Source organism: Ranitomeya imitator, chromosome 1 (genome assembly GCF_032444005.1).
Source record: "Ranitomeya imitator isolate aRanImi1 chromosome 1, aRanImi1.pri, whole genome shotgun sequence".
In the NCBI taxonomy this organism is placed as follows: Eukaryota; Metazoa; Chordata; class Amphibia; order Anura; family Dendrobatidae; genus Ranitomeya; species Ranitomeya imitator.
In genome coordinates, this window is record NC_091282.1 from 1099846656 (window position 1) to 1099864068 (window position 17413).

General features: G+C 44.2%; 1 protein-coding gene across 1 annotated transcript in view; it reads right to left on the bottom strand.

Moving 5' to 3' along the window:
* Positions 1 to 17413, bottom strand: part of DCTD (dCMP deaminase) — a 55257-nt gene that overhangs the window by 26517 nt on the left and 11327 nt on the right. The window lies entirely within an intron of this gene.

Consider the following 17413-nt stretch of genomic DNA (forward strand, 5'->3'; position numbering starts at 1 on the left):
AATATTGATAGCTGTCAATTCTCCCCGGGTCAGCGGCCGGCTCCCATGACACTCCATCAGATCCCAGAGCTACTGTAAATAGCACTAATGAACAGATTTCCATAATTATGCCGGGAGGGATTCTGGGAAGAGATGCAGCACTGGTGACTGCAGCCCTGCAGGGAGAGGGTACCAGGCCATGACACGGGCAGGCGCCAGAGCTGGCACGTTCCGTCATTTACACCAGGGTTAGTACGATCAAAGCCACAAATATTGACTATTAGGGTTTATCTATTGTTTTACACACTTCTATTAGGCTACGTTCACATTAGCGTTTCCCGACGCAGCGTCAGGAAACGCAGCGGCGACGCATGCGTCATGCGCCCCTATATTTAACATGGGGGACGCATGGACATGCGTTGTGCTGCGTTGTGTGACGCATGCGTTTCTTTTGCCGCAAGCGTCAGGCAAAGAAAACGCAACAAGTTGCATTTTTTTTGCGCCGAAATTTCGGCAAAAAACGACGCATGCGTCGCAAAACGCAGCGCTTTTTGCGTGCGTTTTGGTGCAATTTTATTTACGTTGTGCGTTGCGTCGCACAACGTAAATGTGAACGTAGCCTTAAGTAGTCATGGACCCGACAGCTAGCGGAGATGAGAAAAACGGGATCTGTGCCATCCGCAAGGCAAATGTCCTGCTCATGGCAGATCTCATCCTTCACACATCAGATTCATGGTCTGAGCGCGGATGCCAGGTCTGCGGATCCCCTGACCTAAACAACAGTCCCACAGCTGCCATCTCACCCACACAAGTCCTAATCTATCATCTACAGCACCATGCAGGAGCCAGGTTACACGGCATGGGAGATTAGAAGATACACTGTGCAGCAATATTCCCACATCTCCCCAAAACTTTCACAAGGCAAGAAGGCTTTCAAAAGTAGCAAAGTGAATGAACTAAAGAGAAATCTAAATCAAAAGTTGCTGTGCCGACCTGAACCTTCAAACCAGCAGCAATCCTTCTAGGTTCACTGACACAGTCAGGGTTTGGTAGGATCACAGTCTGGTGTATCCGTAACCATTTATACCGGACAGATCATGGGGAGGCGTCCGATTGGCTCCAAATTTATCCTGCAGCAGAACAACTACCACAGATACAGCACACATGTCAATATGAACTGTCCAGGGAGTACTAGAAGTGACGCTACACACCCCACAAAGCCCGTCAGTGAGGGACTACATGGAGACAGAAGGATATGCACATGCAACATCCACAGATCTGTGGTCAGTTCTCCAAGATGTTTGGAACAACCTCCCGACTGAGCCCTTTCAAGAACTATGACCCCATTTCATTATATCATTGGTGCATAAATTTAGACGATTTTTGTGCTTTTTTTGCTTGCACACAATTCAATATCCTAGATTTGCATCTTTTATGTGCTCGCCTGTTTTTGCAGTTTCTTTGTAGATGGCATTTAGCAATTCCCAATCTTTTAGCCCGATTCATCAATTTAAAAAGTTTCAAAATCTGGGGCACCTCTACTTCTGTCCTCACATTGGTGTATTTTTTTTTTTTTTTTTTTTAATACACATTTTTTGCAAGTTTTGACCACTCTAGTGTCCTCCCTATGGAGTTTTTGTCTTCCTCTAGATCATATTAGGTTATACTGTAGGCTGAAAACAGCAACAATAATAATAACAACAGTTTTTCTGATTCATTATGCCTTTTCCCTCATGTGCAGGCCTTGTAGGACCTTAGGTATTCATGGTTACGACCACTAGCAACTAGTTGTCACTATATCAGTGATCATAACCATGGATACATAAGGTCCTGCAATGCCTGCACATGAGGAAAGACATAGCGAATCAGAAAAACTATACTACATTTCTAATAGTAGTCCATAATTGCCATTGAAGAGGAAAAAGACCTATTCACACGATGTACACCAGTAAATCCATATAATGATATTTATTAAATAATTTACATAACAAAACACACAGTTAAATTAAACAGAGAATACCTCCAATGTAAAGGAACAGAAATAACACGGAATATCATCTAATAAACACTAGTATGAATCATAATCCTCACTATCAGACCTACCCATCAGGCTTATAACATTAAGCAGGGCGGTATTTGCTAGCCTAAACAATCTGGTAAAACAGGTGCCACAGTACTGGGGAGCAATTAACATATCTACTACTATGCCTTCATATGTAATTATGAAGTCAATGCCCCATAAACTGGCACCACAAAAGGCTCAAATACCAGTCAATATAATGAGAATTAGGGTACCGTCACACTATAACATTTCGATCGCTACGACGGTACGATTCGTGACGTTCCAGCGATATCGTTACGATATCGCTGTGTCTGACACGCAGCAGCGATCAGGGATCCTGCTGAGAATCGTACGTCGTAGCAGATCGTTTAGAACTTTCTTTCATCGCTGGATCTCCCGCTGTCATCGCTAGATCGGTGTGTGTGACACCGATCTAGCGATCTAGCGATGCGATCCAGCGATGCGTTCGCTTGTAACCAGGGTAAACATCGGGTAACTAAGCGCAGGACCGCGCTTAGTTACCCGATGTTTACCCTGGTTACAAGCGTTAAACTAAAAAAAAAAAAAAACAGCACATACTTACATTCTGGTGTCCGTCAGGTCCCTTGCCGTCTGCTTCCCGCACTGTGACTGCCGGCCGTAAAGTGAAAGCAGAGCACAGCGGCTGTGCTTTCACTTTCACTTTACGGCCGGCAGTCACTGAGTGCGGGAAGCAGACTGCAAGGGACCTGACGGACACCAGAATGTAAGTATGTGCTGTTTGTTTTTTTTTTTAGTTTAACGCTTGTAACCAGGGTAAACATCGGGTAACTAAGCGCGGTCCTGCGCTTAGTTACCCGATGTTTACCCTGGTTACCCAGGGACCTCGGCATCTTGGTCGCTGGAGAGCGGTCTGTGTGACAGCTCCCCAGCGACCACACTACGATTTACCTACGATCACGGCCAGGTCATATCGCTGGTCGTGATCGTAGGTAAATCGTATAGTGTGACGGTACCCTTAGATCACTTACATAGTGTATGATGTCCGTGAATCCGTTCCTTCACCCCGACGTGCGTTTCGTCAACACTTCCTCAGGGGGCATGTCGGAGTAGAGGGACGCCAGACCTTTATACAAATTATCAGCCAATCAATCAATAGCAATGTAGCACTAGCATCAGTATAGCCATAGGAACCTATAGTGTGCTGACACTATTCGCCGCGTACCGGAAGTGACATCTCTGGACAGTGGACCGCAAACACCCAGGCGTTCAGTTATAAGCAAACGAGAAAAAAAAAAAAAAAAAAAAGGCTAAAAAGCCGTAGCCAGCTCACCAACCAGACCATCAGACACGGAGCTTCGTCCTGACCCAGACGCTAAGCAGCAGCAATATACGAGAAATGTACAGTCATGGCCAAAATTTTTGAGAATGACACCAAAATTATATTTTCACATGATCTGCTGCCCTCTGGTTTTTATTAGTGTTTGTCTGATGTTTATATCACAGACAGAAATATAATTGCAATCATATTATGAGTACCAATAGGTTATATTGACAGTTAGAATGAGTTAATGCAGCAAGTCAATATTTGCAGTGTTGACCCTTCTTCAAGACCTCTGCAATTCTCCCTGACATGCTCTCAATCAACTTCTGGACCAAATCCTGACTGATAGCAGTCCATTCTTGCATAATCAATGCTTGCATTTTGCCAGAATTTGTTGGTTTTTGTTTGTCCACCCGTCTATTGATGATTGACCACAAGTTCTCAATGGGATTAAGATCTGGGGAGTTTCCAGGCCATGGACCCAAAATCTCCATGTTTTGTTCCATGAGCCATATAGTTATCACCTTTGCTTTATGACAAGGTGCTCCATCATGCTGGAAAAGGCATTGTTGGGCACCAAACTGCTCTTGGACGGTTGGGAGAGGTTGCTCTTGGAGGACATTCTGGTACCATTCTTTATTCATGGCTGTGTTTTTAGGCAAGACTGTGAGTGAGCGATTCCCTTGGCTGAGAAGCAACCCCACACATGAATGGTTTCAGGATGCTTTACAGTTGGCATGAGACAAGACTGGTAGCGCTCACCTCTTCTCCGAATAAGCTGTTTTCCAGATGTCCCAAACAATCGAAAAGGGGATTCATCAGAGAAAATGACTTTGCCCCCGTCCTCAGCAGTCCACTCCCTGTACCTTTTGCAGAATATCAGTCGGTCCCTGATGTTTTTTCTGGAGAGAAGTGGCTTCTTTGCTGCCCTCCTTGAAACCAGGCCTTGCTCAAAGAGTCTCCGCCTCACAGTGCATGCAGAAGCACTCACACCAGCCTGCTGCCATTCCTGAGCAAGCTCGGCACTGCTGGTAGTCCGATCCCGCAGCTGAAACAGTTTTAAGATACGGTCCTGGCGCTTGCTGGTCTTTCCTGGGCGCCCTGGAGCCTTTTTGACAACAATGGAAGCGCTCTCCTTGAAGTTCTTGATGATGCGATAGATTGTTGACTGAGGTGCAATCTTTGTAGCTGCGATACTCTTCCCTGTTAGGCCATTTTTGTGCAGTGCAATGATGGCTGCACGTGTTTCTTTAGAGATAACCATGGTTAACTGAAGAGAAACAATGATACCAAGCACCAGCCTCCTTTTAAAGTGTCCAGTGATGTCATTCTTACTTAATCATGACTGATCGCCAGCCCTGTCCTCATCAACACCCACACCTGTGTTAATGGATCAATCACTAAAACGATGTTAGCTGCTCTTTTTAAGGCCAGTTTCACACGTCAGTGTCTCCGGTACGTGAGGTGACAGTTTCCTCACATACCGGAGCCACTGACACACGTAGACACAGTGAAATCAATGCATCTGTGCAGATGTCATTGATTTTTTGCGGACCGTGTCTCCGTGTGCCAAACACGGAGACATGTCAGTGTTTGTGGGAGCGCACGGATTACACGGACCCATTAAAGTCAATGGGTCCGTTTAAAACACATACCGCACACGGACGTTGTCCGTGTGCAGTCCATGTGCCGTGCAGGAGACAGCGCTACTGTAAGCGCTGTCCCCCCACTGGTGCTGAAGCCGCAATTCATATCTTCCCTGCAGCAGTGTTTGCTGTAGAGAAGATATGAATAATCGTGTTTAAAATAAAGATCCATGATCCCACCCCCTGTGCGCCCGCCCGCTGTTATTAAAATACTCACCCGGCTCGCTCCCTCGCTGGCGCTGCTTCCTGTCCTGGCCGCACCTTCTACTGTATGAGCGGTCACGTGGGGCCGCCCACTACAGTCATGAATATACGGCTCCACCTCCAATAGGGGTGGAGCCGCATATTCATTACTGTAAATGAGTGGCCCCACATGACCGCTCATACAGTAGAAGGTGCGGCCAGGACAGGAAGCAGCGCCAGCGAGGGAGCGAGCCGGGTGAGTATTTTAATAACAGCGGGCGGGCGCACAGGGGGTGGGATCATGGATCTTTATTTTAAACACGATTATTCATATCTTCTCTACAGCAAACGCTGCTGCAGGGAAGATATGAATCGCAGCTTCAGCACCAGATGCAGGGGACAACGCTAAACTTTAGCGCTGTCTCCTGCACGGTGCGTGTGGTACCCAGTGGGCACACGAGTGCCGCACGTGTGCCACACTGATGTGCCACAGAAACGCACCGGCACACGGACACGGATAAATCCGGTACTGATTTATCCGGTACCGGAATTATCTTGACGTTCGAGACTGCCCTAAGGCAGGACTGCAATGATGTTGAAATGTGTTTTGGGGGTTAAAGTTCATTTTCTAAATACAATAAATATTTATCAATCTACTGTACAATTTATACAAACAGACAAAAATACTACAAGTGACACCTAAACCAAGTGTAATCGCATTATACGCGATGACATTAATTGCGAGTAATATGCAGCAACATTACTGAAAAAAGTGATAACAGTGCAACTAAAGTGCTGAAATTGTGCATAAATAAAGTGCTACATATTTCATAGATCTGAACACATGATCAAGAAAAATATATTAAATAACACAAGACTACGGTGTTAAACAAAAAAAAAATTAATACAAAGAATAAATAAACAAACGTCTGCAATGATAAAAAAAATTATTTTTATATATTAATTATACATCATAATGTCCCAATAACAACTAATACTACGTTGAACATTCACTCGACATGATCAGTGATGTTTTCAGGTATCTTCAAATATTCTGAGCAGGCTTGGATGGAAAAACAATTCTGATAATGTCCGGATATTGCAAAAGAAATATCTAACCGTTTTGTCCCCACATGAGGCGAATGGAGGTGTGGTTGATTAATAAGCGTTGAGAGAGAATCGTACCTTCGTATTTCCTCGATATGAGGCAGACAGGACCAATGCTGCTCAGCGTCCGAAGAGATGATGCACACCAGGGATTGTGCAATCCAGACTTGTTTATTTGGAAATCTGGACATACAGCCGATAACTGGTAATACAGTACTTTCTCCAGAAATGCAGGTGTAGACAGGGTACAGCAAGATGTAGCACCAAGTATACACTGCAAGTGTGAGCATCCAAGCCTGCTCAGGATATTTGAAGATACCTGAAAACATCACTGATCATGTCGAGTGAATGTTCAACGTAGTATTAGTTATTGGTAGTGGGACATTATGATGTACTAGATGGTGGCCCGATTCTAACGCATTGGGTATTCTAGAATATGCATGTCCACATAGTATATTGCCCAGCCACGTAGTATACAGCAGAGAGCCACGTAGTATAAAGCACAGACACGTAGTATACTGCCCAGCCACGTATGTAACAGGTTAAAAAATAAACATATACTCGCCCTCCGAAGGCCCCTTGTAGTCCTGTCACCTGTGTGCGGTGCACGCGGCAGCTTCCGGTCCCAGGGCTGGTATGAGCGCAGGACCTGTGATGACATCGCGGTCACATGACCGTGACATCATGGCAGGTCCTTCTCGCATAGCATCCTTAGCACTGGAACCTGCCGCTTACACTGCAGAGGACAGCGCGACGTCGGAGGGTGAGAATAACTTTTTTTGTTTGTTTATTATTATTATTATTATTATTATTAGTAACATTAGATCATATGAACATACGCAGCATCAATAGCAAAAAGTTGGTCACACAGGGTTAATAGTTGCGCAACCTAAGTGCGTTACACCGCGCTCCGATAATGCTGGCATTAACCCTGTGTGAGGGCTGACTGGATGACTGGAGGGGAGTATGGAGCGGGCACTGACTGCGGGGAGGAAAGAGCGGCCATATTGCCGCCGGACTGTGGCCGTTGCTGATTGTCATGGAATCCAAGTCGATGATTGGTCGTGGGCCTTTTGCCACGACCAGAGGCCGTGACCAATAAATATCCGTGACAGACAGGACAGACGGAAGTGACACTTAGACATTTATATAGTAGATATTTAATATATATAAAAAAAAATTATCATTGCAGACGTTTTTTATTATTTTGTATTACAATTTTTTTTCCTACTTTGTTTATTTGCTGTCACCTTAGTCGTGTGTTATTTAATATATTGTTCTTGATCATGTGTTCAGATCTATGAAATATGTAGCACTTTATTTATGCACAATTTCAGCACTTTAGTTGCACTGTTATCACTTTTTTCAGTAATGTTGCTGCATATTACTCGCAATTAATGTCATCGCGTATAATGCTATTACACTTGGTTTAGGTGTCACTTGTAGTATTTTGTATTTTTGGCTGTTTGTATAAATTGTACCGTAGATTGATAAATATTTATTGTATTTAGTACATCCTACACATTGGGTTGATATTATTGTATATTTTAATTGATTTTTGGAGGGTCATAAGTCGTCATTTTCATTATGTGGCTATGCGGCGCGATATTTACCATGGTCATTTTGAGCCGCTGCCTTGTTCAGATGTGGTCTCTAGGATGCGCGCTGTCACTGGTCCGGCGGCATACAGACTTCATCTATCTCCGGCAATAGGGACTTAGCTGACACGCATAGTGCTCATAACTGAGCGCCTGGGTGTTTGCGGTCCACCGTGCGGAGATATCACTTCCGGTACGCGGCGGATAGTGTCAGCCCACTATAGGTTCCTATGGCTACACTGATGCTAGTGCTACATTGCTATTGATTGGTTGATTTGTATAAAGGTCTGGCGTCCCTCTACCCCAACACACCCCCTGAGGAAGTGTTGATGAAACGCACGTCGGGGTGAAGGAACGGATTCACGGACATCATACACTATGTAAGTGATCTAATGCTCATTATACTGACTGGTATTTGAGCCTTTGTGGTGCCAGTTTATATGGAGCATTGACTTCATAATTACATATGAAGGCATAGTAGTAGATACGTTAGGTGCCACAGTACTGGGGAGCAATTGTTTTACCAGATTGTTTAAGCTGACAAATACCGCCCTGCTTAATGTTATAAGCTTGATGGGTAGGTCTGATAGTGAGGCTTATGATTCATACTAGTGTTTATTAGATGATATTCCGTGTTATTTCTGTTCCTTTACATTGGAGGTATTCTGTTTAATTTAACTGTGTGTTTTGTTATGTAAATTATTTAATAAATATCATTATATGGATTTACTGGTGTACATCGTGTGAATAGGTCTTTTTCCTCTTCAATGGTAATTATGGACTCGTTTTTGATTAGGATATGGTTAGTGTAACACAATGATAATAATGGGGTCATAAATTTGGTTGATTTAATTACATTTCTAATAGGAGGTATTTGATAATATGTCTTACTACCCCATTACATATTGGGATAGGATCTTTGTGATGGGAATACCACTTTAAGTGTAACTTCAATTTATAAGACTATTGATGCCAGCATGCTTTTTATGGGTCCAAAAAGAGTTCAATAGAGGAAAAAGGGTTTCTTTGTGCAAAATTCATGATCTGAGTGCGCCATTTAATGAATTTAACGCAAAAAAAAAAAAGCTACTAATATCACAAGACAAAAAGACAAAAAAACAAAAATTACTTAAAGGGAATTTGTTAAGTGTAATCCTGGTGAGGCTGCAGTACAGAAACAGTCTGATCTGAGCACACCGTGCAAGAGACATTGCTTCGCTGCAGGGCCTTGGCAGCCTGGAAGAGGAGCAGCAGCAGCAGCAGAGGACAGAACTGATTGGCTGAGCAAGCTGGAGAAGAAGGGAGGAGAAGACAGTACCAAACATGAGGGTTGTAAGCCATCACAGAGGAGACAGTCAGTGATCCAGAAGGAGAGCAAAGTGTGCAGACTGATTGTTCTCTCACAAGGAGCTGCACCACAACTACAGACCGGGCGGGTTGCCCACCTTCTCCCTGTCATGGAGAAGAACGCTGCCTTACATCCAGAAGCCCCAGGCTGGAACCCCGTGCGACTGCAAAACTGCCACATCAAGGAGCAAGTAGCTCGCTGGAACTTGTGGCTCCACTGGGGAAAATTATTTAAGAGCCATTTTTAGGCAGCATTGCTGGGACTTGTGGTTCAACACACTGGAGTTATAACAAGATCCACTCCACAGCTAGTTCTATGGCATTACGTGCACCGACAGACTCTGCCAAGGCGCCATCACCCACAGCAACAAGGCTGCAACATTGAACAGGGTTTCCATTGCTGCAGCCATTTATAGTTTAAACAGTATTTGTTAGGAGTGTGCTTGTTGCCATTTAATGGGGGAAGAGTCATCCCTAACATTCAGGTTAACAGCTAAGCCTTCTATTTCATTTGTTCTTGTAGACTGTGTAATACTATGTTTTATTGTTACTTGATATCCCCCATTTATGCAATTTATAAATAAAACTTAGTTGCTCCAAACTCATCTTTTGTGAGTGTATACGGAGTATGGACACTGGTTTCCCTAGTCGACCCTTGGGAAAAGAGAAAGACCCTCATGCATCTCACTACAGTTCGCAGCAAGATTCGGGCAGTGGCACTGCGCAATATTGAGGTGAGAACTACCAAACATCCTGCCCATGGAAGTGGCTTAAAGTGGTGTTACACAAGTAAAAAAAAAAAAAAACATTTGTGGAATTACCAGCCTTGGTACACAATCCATGCAGTGCTGAACCCTATTCCACTACCGTTTTAACCCCTTCAGCTAGAGCCCGTTTTCACCTTCATGACCAGGCCAAATTTTACATATCGGACCAGTGGCACTTTATGTGGTAATAACTCTGGAACGCTTCAGCAGATCTCCGATTCGGAGACGGTTTTCTGCTGGCATATGGTACTTCATGATAGTGGTAAAATTCATTCGATATGACTTGTGGTTATTTGTGAAAATATCGGAAGTTTGGCAAATTTTGAAAAAAATCACAAATCTCAAACTTTAAATTCTCATGCCTTTAACCCCTTCATGACCTTGGGATTTTTCGTTTTTCCGTGTTCGTTTTTCACTTCCCTCCTTCCCAGAGCCATAACTTTTTAATTTTTCTGTCAATATGGTCATGTGAGGGCTTATTTTTTGCGGGACGAGTTGTACTTTTGAACGACATCATTGGTTTTAGCATGTCGTGTACTAGAAAACGGGAAGAAAAATCCAAGTGCGGTGAAATTGCAAAAAAAGTGCAATCCCACACTTGTTTTTTGTTTGGCTTTTTTTGCTAGGTTCACTAAATGCTAAAACTGACCTGACATTATGATTCTCCAGGTCATTACGAGTTCATAGACACCTAACATGACTAGGTTATTTTTTACCTAAGTGGTGAAAATAAAATTCCAAACTTTGCTAAAAAAAAAAAAAAAATTGCGCTTTTTTTCGATACCCGTAGTGTCTCCTTTTTTCATGATCTGGGGTCGGTTGAGGGCTTATTTTTTGCGTGCCGAGATGACGTTTTTAATGATAGCATTTTGGTGCTGATACGTTCTAATGATCCCCCGTTATTGCATTTTAATGCAATGTCGTGGCGACCAAAAAAACGTAATTCTGGCGTTTCGCATTTTTTTCTCGCTACGCCATTTAGTGATCAGGTTAATGCTTTTTTTTTAATTGATAGATCGGGCGATTCTGAGCGCGGCGATACCAAATATGTGTAGATTTTATTTTTTTTAATTCATTTATTTTGATTGGGGCGAAAGGGGGGCAATTTTTTTTTTTTACTTTTGCCATGCTTCAATAGCCTCCATGGCTAGAAGCAGGCACAACCCGATCGCCTCTGCTACATAGCAGCGATCTGCTGATCGCTGCTATGTAGCAGAAATGGAGGTGTGCTGTGAGCGCCGACCACAGGGTGAAGCATCGCCGACCCCCGATCATGTGACGGGGGTCGGCGATGATGTCATTTCCGGCCGCCCGGCCTGAAATGGTAGTTAAATGCCGCTGTCTGCGATTGACAGCGGCATTTAACTAGTTAATAGGTGCGGGCAGATCGCGATTCTGCCCGCGCCTATTACGGGCACATGTCAGCTGTTCAAAACAGCTGACATGTCCCGGCTTTGATGCGGGCTCACCGCGGAGCCCTGCATCAAAGCAGGGGATCTGACCTCGGACGTACTATCCCGTCCGAGGTCAGAAAGGGGTTAAACTAGAGTTATATTTCACAAAATAGCTAATAAAGTAACAAAATGGGGCAATTTTTTTTTTCTTCTTCTTCTCTCTTCACAAGAACAGCAGGAGAAAATTAACTCAAATTTGTTGTACAATTTTTCTTCAAACACCCCATAAGTGAGATTTTACAAACTATACCCCCAACGAGTTCATCTAGGGGTGCAGTGACCATGGTGACACCACATGTGCCTCACTGAATTTTATACCATTTGGCAGTGGAGAAAGAATAATTACATTTTTACCACCGAAATGTTTTAATTTATAGGCCAATAGGAAAAAAAAAAATTTACCACAGTTTGTTGTGCAATTTCTCTTGATTTCACCAATGCCCTACATGTAATAAGGAAATACTTTTTCTGCGTCATTATAATGCAGATTTGACTGTTATGGTGTGCGGGTGCCATGACCCACTGGAAGAGCTCCTGAGGTGTCAGAACATCAGAATCCCCCCATAATGATGCCATTTTACAAAGTACATCTCTCAATGAATTCATGGCTGTACAGTACTGCTTAGCCACATGGCGAGACTCAGGAGAGACGGTGCACTGTCTCCTGGAGCACAGATTTTCCTAGAATAGTTTGCTAGAAGAGCAAAATCCCCCACTCAAGTGACACCATTTTGGAAATTACACCCCTTTGGGAATTTATCTACAGGTGTCGTGACGATTTGACTTCATAAGTGTTTTCCAGACACAAGCAGCAATAGATGTTGCCGAGTGAAAATTGCAAATCTGCTATCGTACTGCCCGGCTCCTTCTTCTGGAGACACGCACCTGTAAGTTAGGCGGGCTGTCATCGCTACGGAAGTGCCAAACATGTGGGTGCTAAATGTGGGTTAGGCACACTGGGGCTCAGAAAAAAGGGGGGGGGGGGGGGGGGGGATTTGGATTGGGAAGCGGAGAACTTGCTGAATTTCTTTTGAGGGCAATGAGCTTATCCAAAGCCTTTGTGCTACCAGTAACGTGGAAGCCTCCTAAATTTTCATTGACAAACCCCGAGTGGGGACATTCTTTTTAATGGATTGAGTTGAAGCTTTTAAACGGGCACATTTTACTTAACATTGGGATCACAGTTATCCGGCACTCTACGCCGAGCTCTTATGTTGGGGTTTCCATTTAAATATCTGAATGATGCAATTCAGATGAAACCCCAAAGGGATCCAGTCACTACAGTGTCTTGCAAAAGTATTCTGCTCCCTGGAACATTACATGCTTCAAACAAAGATATCAAATGTAAATTTTTGGTGAAAAATCAACAGCAAGTGGAACACAATTGTGAAGTTGAGCGAAATTTATTGGTTACTGTATATACTCGAGTACAAGCCGACCCCCCTAATTTTGCAACAAAAAACTAGGAAAACTTATTGACTAGAGTATAAGCCTAGGGTGGGAAATGCAGCATCTACCGGTAAATGTCAAAAATAAAAATAGATACCAATAAAAGTAAAATTAATTGAGACATCAGTAGGTTTAGGGTATGTGTACACGTTGCAGATTCTCTGCGGATCCACAGCGTTTTTTTGAGGTGCAGAAACGCTGCAGATCCGCAATTGATTTACAGTGCAATGTAAATCAATGAGAAAAAAAAAAAAAATGTTGTGCACACTTTGCGGAAAATCCACTGCGGAAACGCTGCAGTTTAAAAGAAGTAGCATGTCACTTATTTTTTGTGAAGCTGCAGCGTTTTTGTACCCATTCCATTATAGAAAACCGCAGGGGTAAAACCGCAAGAGAACCGCAGCAAAAACGCACAAAAAAAATGCTGCGGAACCGCAGGTGCGTTTTCTGCCAGGAGAGGCAAAATCCACACCAGAAATTCCTAAGCCTAATCCACAACGTGTGCACATAGCCTAAGTGTTTTTGAATATCCATATTGAATCAGGAGCCCCATATAATGCTCCATACAGTTCATTATGGCCCCATAGATGCTCCATATAACATTGTGCCACGTGTAATGCTGCTGCACAAAAGAAAAATTAAAATTTTTTTTTTTTTTTTTACATACTCCCCTCTTGTCGCTGCTCCTCAGCATCCAGTCTCTCCGCACTGACTGTTAAGGCAGAGAGCGGTGCGCACACCAATACGTCATCGCGCCCTCTGACCTTTACAGTCAGTGCAGAGGACGGGGAAGACGGAGCGTAGGTGGAACGCGGAAAGGTGAATATGAAATACTCACATGCCCCCGACGAGGTCCCTGCATGTCCCACGGTCTCCGGGCGCGGCAGCTTCTTCCTGTAGTGAGCGGTCACATGGTACCACTCATTACAGTAATGAATATGCGGCTCCACCCCTATGGGAGTGGAGTCCATATTCATTACTTTAATGAGCGGTACCAGTGACAGCTGAACAGGGGAAGAAGCTGCGGCGCCCGAAGACTGTGGGACATGCTGGGACCTCGTCAGGAGCGCCGGGAGCAGGTGAGTATTTGACAGTCGTCACTCACCCGCCGACCATGACTCGAGTATAAGCCAAGAGGGGCACTTTCAGACCATTTTTGTGGGGCTGAAAATCTCGGCTTATACTTTAGTATACACGCTATTTTAAATTTTTGTGGAAAGTCAAAAACTGAAAAGTGGGGCGTGCAATATTATTTGGCCCCTTTACTTTCAGTGCAGCAAACTCACTCCAGAAGTTCATTGTGGATCTCTGAATAATCCAATGTTGTCCTAAATGCCGAATGATGATAAATATAATCCACTTGTTTATAATCAAGTCTCCGTATAAATGCACCTGCTCTGTGATATCCATAGGACAACAATCAGTCATACACTGCACAAATCTGGCCTTTATGGAAGAGTGGCAAGAAGAAAGCCATTTCCCAAAGATATCCATAAAAAGTGTCGTTTAAGTTTGCAACAAGCCACACACCAAACATGTGGAAGAAGGTGCTCTGGTCAGATGAAACCAAAATCAAAACTTTTTGGCAACAATGCCAAATGATATGTTTGGCATAAAGGCAACACAGCTCATCACACTGAACACACCATCTCCACTGTCAAACATAGTGGTGGCAGGACCATTCTTGAAGAAAACCTGTTGGGATTCTGCAAAAGACCTGAGACTGGGATGGAGATTAGTCTTCCAACAAGACAATGATCCCAAACAAAGCTAAATCTACAATGGAATGGTTCACAGATAGTGATGAGCGGGTATACTCGTTGCTCGGGTGGTCTCCAAGTATTTGTGACTGCTTGGAAAAATATAGTTCTTACCGATAACGGTATTTCTCTGAGCCCATGACAGCACCACGGAGAGAGGGGATCCGCCCACCAAGGACAGGAAACCTACAGATAAAAAAGGCGGTACCACTCTCCCGCATCAGTTGTTTTACATAGAGAACGATGGGAGACTACTAAAACATTTGTTAGTTTTAACTGTTTAGCATAACGAGATACCGCGTGACTTTAAAAACTATGAATAGACTATGGCACTATGTTGATGTGTGCACCCACAAGTGAAGGGAGGGAATGTACGGGTGCCGTCATGGGCTCAGAGAAATACCGTTATCGGTAAGAACTATATTTTTCTCTGTCGCCCATGACGGCACCACGGAGAGATTTGCATAGACAGTACATTCAGGGAGGGACCACCGCTTCCAGAACCCTTTTACCGAAGGTAAGGTCCGAAGAGGAGATTAGGTCCAATCTATAGTGCCTATAGAATGTGGATGGTGAGGACCAGGTAGCAGCTCTACATATCTGGTCAATAGAAGCTCCGGCCTTCTACGCCCAAGAAGTTGCCACTGCCCTTGTCGAGTGAGCCTTGACCTCCCCGGCAACGGACATTCCACTTGCCGAGTATGAAAGGCTGATGGCGTCTGTGATCCATCTTGCTATGGTGGCTTTGGATGCTTTTTTCCCCTTCCGGGGACCCTGGAAACACACAAACAGAGAGGGATCCTCCCTACTCTCTCTAGTGACTTCTAGGTATTGTAAGAGACATCTTCTTACATCTAGTGTATGTAATATTTGTTCCTCATTTTTAGGGTTGGGACAGAAGGAGGGGAGAGATCTCTTGAGACCTGTGAAACTTCGAAGCCACTTTCGGGAGATATGCTGGGTCTATTTTTAAAATGACCCTATCCTCTAAAAATTGTGTGTAAGGGGGGTTAGCTGAAAGAGCCTGTAAGTCACTAACTCTACGGGAAGATGTGAGGGCGACTAACAGGGCGGTTTTGAGAGACAGGTTTTTTATTGAAGTTTCGTGTAATGGTTCAAAGGGTGGACTAGTTAGGGCTTTAAGGACCAAGTTTAAGTCCCATTGAGGAACAACTTTTACTGGAAGAGGCCTCGATCTCCCAGCTGCTCTGATGAATCTAGAGACCCACCTGTTTGAAGCTAAATCAAAATTAAATAGGGCTCCCAATGCTGCCACGTGAACTTTTAGGGTACTAGTGGCTAAACCCATCTCCAACCCATTTTGTAGGAACTCCAATATGGAATTAAGGGGAATTTCTTTCCCTATTTTCGCACCTGATGATGAAAGAAACTTTTTCCATATCTTTCCATACTGTTTCGTTGTAACCGGCTTCCTACTTTGTAACAAAGTTGAGATTAACCCCGGAGAGAACCCTCTGCTTTCTAATAGTTTCCTTTCAAGAGCCAAGCTGTCAAGTGCAAATTCTTGACTTGCGGATGATGGACTGGGCCCTGTGACAGTAGATCTTGGAGGTCTGGTAATACCCATGGGTCGGATATTAACATTTTCCTCATCCAAGAGAACCAAGGTCTCTTCAGCCAGAACGGGGCTATTAAGATGACAAGCGCCCCGTCCTCCCAAATCTTCCTCAGCACTGCCGGAATCAGAATAAGAGGAGGGAAGGCATCAGAAATGCGTCCACTACTACCGGGTTCCCCAGGGGAGATAGGGAGCAAAAGGAGACTACTTTTTTGTTTAGGTGGCTTGCAAAGAGATCTATTTTGGGTACACCCCATTTTTCTGTGATCTGGGTAAATATCGCCTGATTTAGTTCCCATTCTCCCTGTTTTAGGCTGGAACGACTGAGGAAGTCTGCTTTATAATTGTCTACTCCCTTTATGTGCAGGCTTGTTAGGGATAGAAGGTTGCTCTCGGCTATTTGTAGGATTGACTTAGTCACTTCCATTACATTTTTGGAACGGGTGCCCCCTTGGTGATTTAGGCATGATACCACCACCCGGTTGTCCGACATCACCCTTACATGGTGAGAGTGAAGGACCCCCAAGAATTCCTGAAGGGCAAATTTGACCGCAAGAAGTTCCTTCATATTGGAAGATTTGTTTGCTAGTGTCGGAGACCAAATGCCCTGGGCTACTAGATCGCCCAGATGAGCCCCCCACCCTGAGGGACTTGCGTCCGTAGTCAGGACCTTTGAGATCTGAATTACCCATGGGACTCCCTGGGAAAGATTTTCCTGCGATGTTCACCATGTTAGAGAGAGATTGGTGCGAGAAGATAGTGTTAACTGCCCGTCTAAATGCCCCCCCTAGATGGATTTGCTCTGACAATATCTGCCATTGGAGATCTCTTGAATGTAGCTGGGCCCACTGGACCGCGGGGATGCAAGAAGTCATGGGGCCTAAGAGGGACATGGCCTGGCGGAGTGTTATGGAGGGGAGAGATTGAATTCTCGATACTAAACTTTTTAGTTTCTGTATTTTGTTCCCCGGGAGCCGACATTCCATTTTTTTTGGAATCTAGGGTGAGACCTAGGTACTCCTGGACCTGAGAAGGCATTAATCTGGATTTTTCTGTTTATTAGCCAACCCAATTCCTTTAAGGAATGTATCACTATTGCCAGCTGATTCTTGCAATGTTGCGGGGAGGAGCCCATCACCATAAAATCGTCCAGATATGGTACAATCAAGGTATTTTCTT